Raw genomic sequence first — 9,893 nt, 5'->3', positions numbered from 1 at the left:
AAGAAGAAAATAAATGCTCTGTCCAAACTACTGCACTTGCCAGCACAGGCTCACTGTGTTAGAAAAGAGTGGCACCCGCTGTAACTTGGAGCCAATTAAGCTTAGTTGTGTCCAGCTGCTTGTAGGGTGCAAGAGATATGATTGGGAGGGTGGGTGAGGATGGAGCTCAGAGCTTGAAGGATCTTCTCTATGTCATGCTGAGTAATTTGGACTTTATCCTGAGGATGTCAGAGACACTAAGGATTTGAGGGCATTTTTAGAGACTCATTCTGGTTTCTGTTTGAAAGACAGATTAGAGTTTGGAAGGTATAGGACTAAGAGATCAGTCCAGAGACAACTACAGTCGTTCCATCAGAGATAAAGGCCAAATGCTGATGTGAAGGGGGAGCAACAGAAATTCTCATTCATTGCTGGTGGGAACACAAAATGGTACAGACACTTTGGAAGGCAGTTTGGCAGTTTTGTTTTTGTTTTTTGTTTGTTTGTTTTTGTTTTATTTATTTATTTATTTTACAAACTTAGACATGCACATACCATATAATTCAGCAGTTCCACTCCTAGATTTTTATTAATGAAAAATGAAAATATGTTCACATAAAAACCTAGAGAGGACTATTTAGGGTAGCTTTATTCATAATCACCAAAAACTGGAAGCATTGACTGGCAAATAATTAAATAAATTGTACATTCATAAATAGAATACTTATCAATAAAAAGGAAAGAACTGCTCATACTACAACATGGATAAATCTCAAAAGCTTTATGCTAAGTGAAAGAAGCCAGACTACCTACTAAGTCACTTCATTCATATGACATTCTGAAAAAGACAAAGCTGTTGGAGCAGAGATCAGATCAGTAGTTACGAGGAGCTGGGGTAGGGGAAGCAGTTGATGACAAAGGGGCACATAGAATTTGCTGGGGTCATGGAAATACTTTCTACAGTATCTTTCTGGTGGTAGTTACACAACTGTATACATTTATCAAAACCGTGTACCTATAAGTGTACATTTTACTCAATGGAAACATTCTATAGGAAAAGTGAAAGATGTTTTAGTGATCAAAAGATGGATACACTAATAAAAGAAGTAGCGATATGAGAGAATAGCACCTGATACAGCCAAGTGACTACCGCAAGGATGAAATGCTGAACCAAGTTACATCTTGGAGTAATTCAGAATGTACTAAAATATTTTTGTCCATTTTCATGTTGTTACATTAGAGGCTACTGTGATCTGAGTGTTGGTATTCCCCCTAAATTCATATGTTGAAACCTAACTCACAGTGCAATAATATGAAGAGGTGGGCCTTTAGAGGGTGATTAAGTCATGAGGACTCTGCCTCATGAATTGAATTAATGCCCTTATAAAAGAGGTTGAAGGGAGCTGCCTTTCCCTCCTGCCACATGAGGACACATAGAAGGTGCCATCCATGGAGCAGAGAACAGCTCTCACCAGATACTGAATATGCTGATGTCTTGATCGTGGACTTCCCAGATTCTAGAACTGTGAGAAATAAATTTCTGTTCTTTGTAAATTCGTGGATTTAAAATATTTTGTTACAGCAACTTGAATGGAGGCAGAGGCCAATTTGGCACAAGTATTATTAACTTTAAATGTGTATAACTTTAAAAAGCGCATAAAGGATTCTCAAGAAGAAATTTGTGTTCTAGGATCACACAGAGTTAAGTTTCTCTGTGTGTATATATGCATGGGAATGCCTGTCTTGAAGCACTTCCTTGGGATATATTTTTCATTGATTTTATATGTTCTTTAAACAATTAAAATGTATAAAAATGCTTTCTTAATTCTAATCAATAAAAAATACTACACATTCATCTTTTATAAATGAGGAACACCTATAATATGGTGGTGGCACTGAATGTGGAGATAATTTAAGAGTAGAATCTTTTCCAGGAAGAATTTTTCAGATAAGACATGGTTGCACATGGGCATACAAACCTATCAAATAAGAATTCTACTGTGGAAAGAAAGGACTGGAAATCTATCTCCCCATCCATAGAACACTGGTGAAATAGATTATGGAATTATTTATACAATGAACTACTATACGATTGTTAAAAATGAGATAAATATATTTTTGCTGATACGCAATGATAGCTAAGTTTAAAAACAAACAAACAAACAAACAAACATGTGACTGGGCACAGTGGCTGACACCTGTAACCCTAGCACTTTCGGAGATGGAAGTGGGACGATCACTTGAGTCCAAAAGTTCGAGACCAGCCAGGGCAACGTAACCAGACCCTGACTCTACAAAGGATTTAAAAATTAGCTGACCGTGGTGGCACACACCTGTAGTCCCAGCTACTCAGAAGACTGAGGCAAAAGGATGGCTTGAGCCCAGGAGTTCGAGGTTGCAATGACAGAAAGAGGCCCTGTTTTCAAAAAAATAAAAATAAAAAGACTGTGTATAAAGTGTTTCCATTACATAACAAAAGCGTGTGTATACACACATACACTTGCATAGGCATAAAAGATCTCTGGAAGACTACAATAGGAAGCTGTTGCATTAGTCAGGATCCATTCAGGGGACAGAAACCACAAATAATTTGAATACAGAAGGTTTAATATGAAGAATGATTATTTACAGGGAATTTACTAAAAAGGAACACTAAGAGAACTCTAAACAATACCCTAGGGCTGACAAAGAGTACCAAGGAAGAAATGAGCTTGGAAAGGGGTGTCCCTCAAGGTTGGATCCAGACTTCCTGGGAGAGGGTCCAGTCCTCTGGATGTGCATTTTGCTGGACTGCTCCAGGTCAGAGCAGATCCCCAGTTGACAGGTTGGGAGTAATAAGCCAGGGCTAGCGAGGTGGAAATCCCCCCACGGGGGAACCAGCAGGCTGAGGCTGGCAGTCAAGAAATCAATGGCTGAGGGGTGCTGACAAAATTCATGGGGAAACTGCCCATGGGGAGTGCTGTTAAACTTGTGGGAAACTGATTGGGCCACTGTGGGGACACACTGGAAAGCTTCCAGGATGCTGCTGCAGGACCATTGAGGAACTGGTCACAGGGAAACCAGCTGGGGCACCCACCAAACTTGGTGTGAGCTCCATCACTGCGTCGCTCACATACCAGCCCAACACCACAGGAGCAAGAGCAGAAGGTCTACCAGAATCAGGAAGGAAGAGAATCCCCTTTTTTCTTCCAGAGTCCCTCCAGGCTTTCTAGTGGCAAAACTTAACACTGTGTCAGCTGGCAAAGGAAAGATGTTTCAGTATCTCAAGCAGAGAAAGGAAGGGTGCGTTTGGCACAGAAAGGCAATAGGTTCATAAATGCCACAGCTGGTAGCAGTCATATCTAGGGAGAAAAACCGGATGATGAGGCTCAGATGTGAGAGAGAAACTTACTTTTCACTGTAAATCTTTGTACTGCTTGATTTGTGGGAAAAACATTGAGAAATTTCCTTACTGCATCAAGTATGAGTTTCATGCTTCAGAATAATAATGACACTGCTGATAGTAAATAACAGCCATTGTTAAATGCTTTTGTATATTAACTCACTAAATTTTTTCCCCAGTTACAACTATTAGACCCAATTTTTTTTTTTTTTTTTTTTTTTTGTTGAGACGGAGTCTCGCTCTGTCGCCCAGGCTGGAGTGCAGTGGCCGGATCTCAGCTCACTGCAAGCTCCGCCTCCCGGGTTTACGCCATTCTCTCGCCTCAGCCTCCCGAGTAGCTGGGACTACAGGCGCCCGCATCTCGCCCGGCTAATTTTTTGTATTTTTTTAGTAGAGACGGGGTTTCACCGTGTTAGCCAGGATGGTCTCGATCTCCTGACCTCGTGATCCGCCCGTCTCGGCCTCCCAAAGTGCTGGGATTACAGGCTTGAGCCACCGCGCCCGGCCTAGACCCAATTTTTACACAGGAAGAAATCAAGGCACAAAGAGGTTAAATAATGTGCCAAAGGTTCTCAAGCAAGTGAGAGTTATAACTGTGATAATCAGGCGGCAAAATCTGTGCTCTTGACCACTACATACCCTGTATTAATTTACTGCATCTATCAGTGTTTACTGTGGCATAAAACACAACAAATGAACGGAGTGATAGTCATTAACAGTAATCATCTGATATTTCCAAATCATTGACTCCCCCTGGGGTGAGTTGGGTCATGTGATTAATGAGCTGTATGTGTCATTTCCAGTCAAGCATTTTAATTGTGAGAGACTCTCCATGGCTGGTTTTTGCGTCTTGCATGGAGAATGGCAATGTTAGAGATGACTCTACAATTGTAGTATGATGAACAGACTTTCTATATTGACTCTAATGGGCATATCACATAAGCAAGAAATAAACCTCTGATTTTCTAAGCCCTTGCTATTTTGATACTGCTGCTTACTGAAGCATAATCTAGCTCATTTTGCTGATATAAATGATGTGTTTCTAATTAGAGTTAAATAGAAAAACATACGTTTTTAAAAATTCCAAAAAAGTAAATATATTACTTTATTCTAAAATGTTTCTCCTGAAAATTTTGTACTTTGAAAAACTGAAGGAATAACACAATGATCACCGTTTATCTTTCAACCAGATTCATCAATTGTTCATGTTTTCTCCTCTTTATCTTTCTCACATAATTTCTTTCTGAACCATCTGAAAGTTGTAGACATCATGAAACTTCACTAAAAAAACTTCATAGGCAACTTCTAAAACCAAGAACATTCTTCTACATGGCCACATTGAAAATGGAAAATCTTGATTCCTTATTGAATTACCATATTTTAAAATTCTACAATGTACATAAAATAATTTTAGAATTCCAATACCAACATAACTATAAATTATACATCTATGAAGTAAAGTTTAGGTTTCTTGTGGTCCCTTTTTTTCTTTAGAATATAAAGACACTAAGCATAGGTCATCAGGGTATTGTGTTTGGTATGGAAAAGAGTAATTCAAGTAACCTTTGGGTTTATTTTTACTTTTCAGATATTAAAAATGGAATCTCATTATATTGCCCAGGCTGGTCTCAAATTTCTGGCCTCAAGTAATCCTCCCTTCTCAGCCTCCTGAGTAGCCAGGACTACAGGCATGAGCCACCATGTCCAGCTCTCAAGTAACTTTGAAAACAGTACTCTGACTATATATTCTTAGTAAGTTGTGTTCTTTTTTTTTCTTTTTTTTTTATTATACTTTAAATTCTAGGGTACATGTGCATAACGTGCAGATTTGTTACGTATACTTGTGCCATGTTGGTGTGCTGCACCCATCAACTTGTCAGCACCCATCAATTGGTCATTTATATCAGGTATAACTCCCAATGCAATCCCTCCCTCCTCCCCTCTCCCCATGATAGGCCCTGATGTGTAATGTTCCCCTTCCCGAGTCCAAGTGATCTCATTGTGCAGTTCCCACCTATGAGTGAGAACATGTGGTGTTTGGTTTTCTGTTCTTGTGATAGTTTGCTAAGAATGATGGTTTCCAGCTGCATCCATGTCCCTACAAAGGATGCAAACTCATCCTTTTTTATGGCTGCATAGTATTCCATGGTGTATATGTGCCACATTTTCTTAATCCAGTCTGTCACAGATGGACATTTGGGTTGATTCCAAGTCTTTGCTATTGTGAATAGTGCCACAATAAACATACGTGTGCATGTGTCTTTATAGCAGCATGATTTATAATCCTTTGGGTATATACCCAGTAGTGGGATGGCTGGGTCATATGGTACATCTAGTTCTAGATCCTTGAGGAATCGCCATACTGTTTTCCATAGTGGTTGAACTAGTTTACAATCCCACCAAGAGTGTAAAAGTGTTCCTATTTCTCCACATCCTCTCCAGCACCTGTTGTCTCCTGACTTTTGAATGATTGCCATTCTAACTGGTGTGAGATGGTATCTCATTGTGGTTTTGATTTGCATTTCTCTGATGGCGAGTGATGATGAGCATTTTTTCATGTGTCTGTTGGCTGTATGAATGTCTTCTTTTGAGAAATGTCTGTTCATATCCTTTGCCCACTTTTTGATGGGGTTGTTTGTTTTTTTCTTGTAAATTTGTTTGAGTTCTTTGTAGATTCTGGATATTAGCCCTTTGTCAGATAATAAGAGCTATTTATGACAAACCCACAGCCAATATCATACTGAATGGGCAAAAACTGGAAAAATTCCCTTTGAAAACTGGCACAAGACAGGGATGCCCTCTCTCACCACTCCTATTCAACATAGTCTTGGAAGTTCTGGCTAGGGCAATCAGGCAAGAGAAAGAAATCAAGGGTATCCAGTTAGGAAAAGAAGAAGTCAAATTGTCCCTGTTTGCAGATGACATGATTGTATATTTAGAAAACCCATTGTCTCAGCCCAAATCTCCTTAAGCTGATAAGCAACTTCAGCAAAGTCTCAGGATACAAAATCAATGTGCAAAAATCACAAGCATCTTATACACCAGTAACAGACAAACAGAGAGCCAAATCATGAATGAACTTCCATTCACAATTGCTTCAAAGAGAATAAAATACCTAGGAATCCAACTTACAAGGGATGTAAAGGACCTCTTCAAGGAGAACTACAAACCACTGCTCAGTGAAATAAAAGAGGACACTAACAATGGAAGAACATACCATGCTCATGGATAGGAAGAATCAATATCGTGAAAATGGCCATACTGCCCAAGGTTATTGATAGATTCAATGCCATCCCCATCAAGCTACCAATGAGTTTCTTCACAGAACTGGAAAAACGGCTTTAAAGTTCATATGGAACCAAAAAGAGCCCGCATTGCCAAGACAATCCTAAGTCAAAAGAACAGCTGGAGGCATCACGCTACCTGACTTCAAACTATACTACGAGGCTACAGTAACCAAAACAGCATGGTACTGGTACCAAAACAGAGATATAGACCAATGGAACAGAACAGAGTCCTCAGAAATAATACCACACATCTACAGCCATCTGATCTTTGACAAACCTGAGAGAAACAAAAATGGGGAAAGGACTCCCTATTTAATAAATGGTGCTGGGAAAATTGGCTAGCTATAAGTAAAAGCTGAAACTGGATCCTTTCCTTACTCCTTATATGAAAATTAATTCAAGATGGATTAGAGACTTAAATGTTAGACCTAATACCATAAAAACCCTAGAAGAAAACCTAGGTAGTACCATTCAGGACATAGGCATGGCAAGGACTTCATGTCTAAAACACCAAAAGCAACGGCAGCAAAAGCCAAAATTGACAAATGGGATATGATTAAACTAAAGAGCTTCTGCACAGCAACAGAAACTACCATCAGAGTGAACAGGCAACCTACAGAATGGGAGAAAATTTTTGCCATCTACTCATCTGACAAAGTAAGTTGTGTTCTGAGGACAAAGGGGTCTTGCAAAGAAATCTTGATAATAATTTGACATAGACATTCATTTGTTTTCTTTTATATTCTTCTTTAGGGTTTGCTTTTTAAAATCTTTTAATTAGATGAATCACTTTTACTTGGTTTGACAGTCAGCACAATATAAAAAGGTATATTTAAAGAAGTGCCACTCCCATCCTTTGCTTCCATTCTGTTCCTACCCTCCTCCATAAGTAGATATTTTCATTAGTCTCTGTTTTATCCTTTTTGTTTCTTTTTTTTGTTTTGTTTTGCAAAAATAAGCACACACACACACACACACATTTCTCCTTATTTTCCACACGGTAGTGTCCTATATATGTTCTCTTTTTATTTTTCACTTAATAACATCTCCCAGAAGTCACTGCATATTAGTTTATAAAAATCTTGTTGTTGGTCAGGTGAGGTGGCTCATGCCTGTAATCCCAGCACTTTGGGAGGCCAAGGTAGGTGGATTACTTGAGGTCAGGAGTTCAAGACCAGCCTGGCCAACATGGTGATATTCCATCTCTACTAAAAATACAAAAATTAGCCGGATGTGGTGGCATGCACCTGTAATCCCAGCTACTGGGGAAGCTGAGGCAGGAGAATGGCTTGAACCCAGGAGGCGGAGGTTGCAGTGAGCCAAGATTGTACCACTGCACTCCAGCCTGGGCAACAGAGTGAAACTCCGTTTCAAAAAAACAAAAACAACAACAACAACAAAAAAAAACTTGTTATTGTTATTGTGTCTGCATAGTACTCCATCATGTAGCTGTGCCACAGTTTAATTTATTAGTGGCAGCTTGGGTTGCTTCCAGTATTTCACAGTTGAAATGATATTGTGATGAAAAATTTTGTATGCGCGTTCTTTCATATTAGTGGAGATATACCTTCAAGGTAGTTTCCCAGAAGTGCATTTTCTGGGTGGAAAAGTAAATAACCATAATCATAACTGTTAGATATTTCCCAGTTTCCTCCATCAGGGGTTGTATCATTCTGCATTTCCACCAGCATTGTATGACAGTGCTTGGTTCCCCCCAGCCTCACCAACAAAGTGTGTTCTCAAGTGCTTGAATTATTGCCAGTGTAATAAATAATAAATGATATTTCTACATACTTTTAATGTACATTTTTCTTATTATCAGTAAAGTTGAACATCTTTTTATGTGGTTAAGGGCCATTTATATATCTTTTTCTGTGAACTGTTTATGATTGGTTCAATTTTTCCATCAGGTTTTTAAATTTTATTCTTTTGATTTTTAGTCACTCTTTATATATTAAAGAGATTAGTCCTTTGCAATATAAGTTACAAGTATTTTTACTAGTATTTATTTGTCTTTTGACTTTGTTTATGATGTATGCCTTGCCAAAAAAAAAAAACCTTTATTTTCATGTAGTCAAATTTATCAAGATTTTCTATTATTGTTTTGGTATCTCATTTTATAGCTTTGAAAATAATTATCTCCAAACCCAGTTATAAAACTTTATTCACGCTTTCTTCTAGTACTTTTTTGCTTTACTTTTTTTTTTTTTTTTTTTTTTTTGAGACGGAGTCTCGCTCTGCCGCCCAGGCTGGAGTGCAGTGGCCGGATCTCAGCTCACTGCAAGCTCCGCCTCCTGGGTTTACGCCATTCTCCTGCCTCAGCCTCCCAAGTAGCTGGGACTACAGGCGCCCACCACCTCGCCCGGCTAGTTTTTTGTATTTTTTAGTAGAGACGGGGTTTCACCGTGTTAGCCAGGATGGTCTCGATCTCCTGACCTCGTGATCCGCCCGTCTCGGCCTCCCAAAGTGCTGGGATTACAAGCTTGAGCCACCGCGCCCGGCCACTTTTAGATTGCTGATCCACTTGAAAGTTATTCTGGTATATGCTGTGAGATAGGGATCTGAATTTATCTTTTTGAAATGTCTATTGTAGTTATCACTACACCATTTTTGAAAGTTATTATTTTCTTTAATGATCATCTTTGTTATTTACTAATTTTTATATGTCAAAAAACAAATCAGATCAAGTTAGAAAATTTTAAAGAATGTATCATACTTACAAAATAACTGTTTTCCAACCAGGAGAATTTGAATAAATGTAAGAAGGTAATAATGGTAAGAAGCTCACCTTATAGCAGTTATAGCACAGTGTTCAAAGCATAAAGAAGAAATTATTTTCACCGTTATTGTGATTGGCTATTATACATTCACACTCTTTTTAGGACAAATAGTGCTGTTCAAGTTAATTTATCTACAGCTGATTGGCTTAATTTCACCGAATTATACTGGCAAGGACATAAAGCTATGCTTTGCGTTTTGTTTATGTTTAGAAATGAGCATTTCAGGAAAATCGAGATGAACTTTTGGTTATATAGTTAAAGATGGTTAGCCTTGGGGTATATCTAAACTGTAGCCTCCATTTATTTTTTTCTTTAACACATAAATACTTGGGTCTATTTGGAAATGTCTAGTCTGTTCCATTTGTCTGTCTCTATTCATACTATATATATTTTTTAATCATATGCAGGTGTTACTCTCCTGTTTCTCTTGAAATCTAATTATAAGTGCTGTGCCCATGGGACTTG

Source organism: Trachypithecus francoisi, unplaced genomic scaffold, assembly GCF_009764315.1.
Source record: "Trachypithecus francoisi isolate TF-2019V2 unplaced genomic scaffold, Tfra_2.0 Lachesis_group0, whole genome shotgun sequence".
NCBI classification, from domain to species: Eukaryota; Metazoa; Chordata; class Mammalia; order Primates; family Cercopithecidae; genus Trachypithecus; species Trachypithecus francoisi.
Note: the sequence above shows the minus strand (reverse complement) of the source record.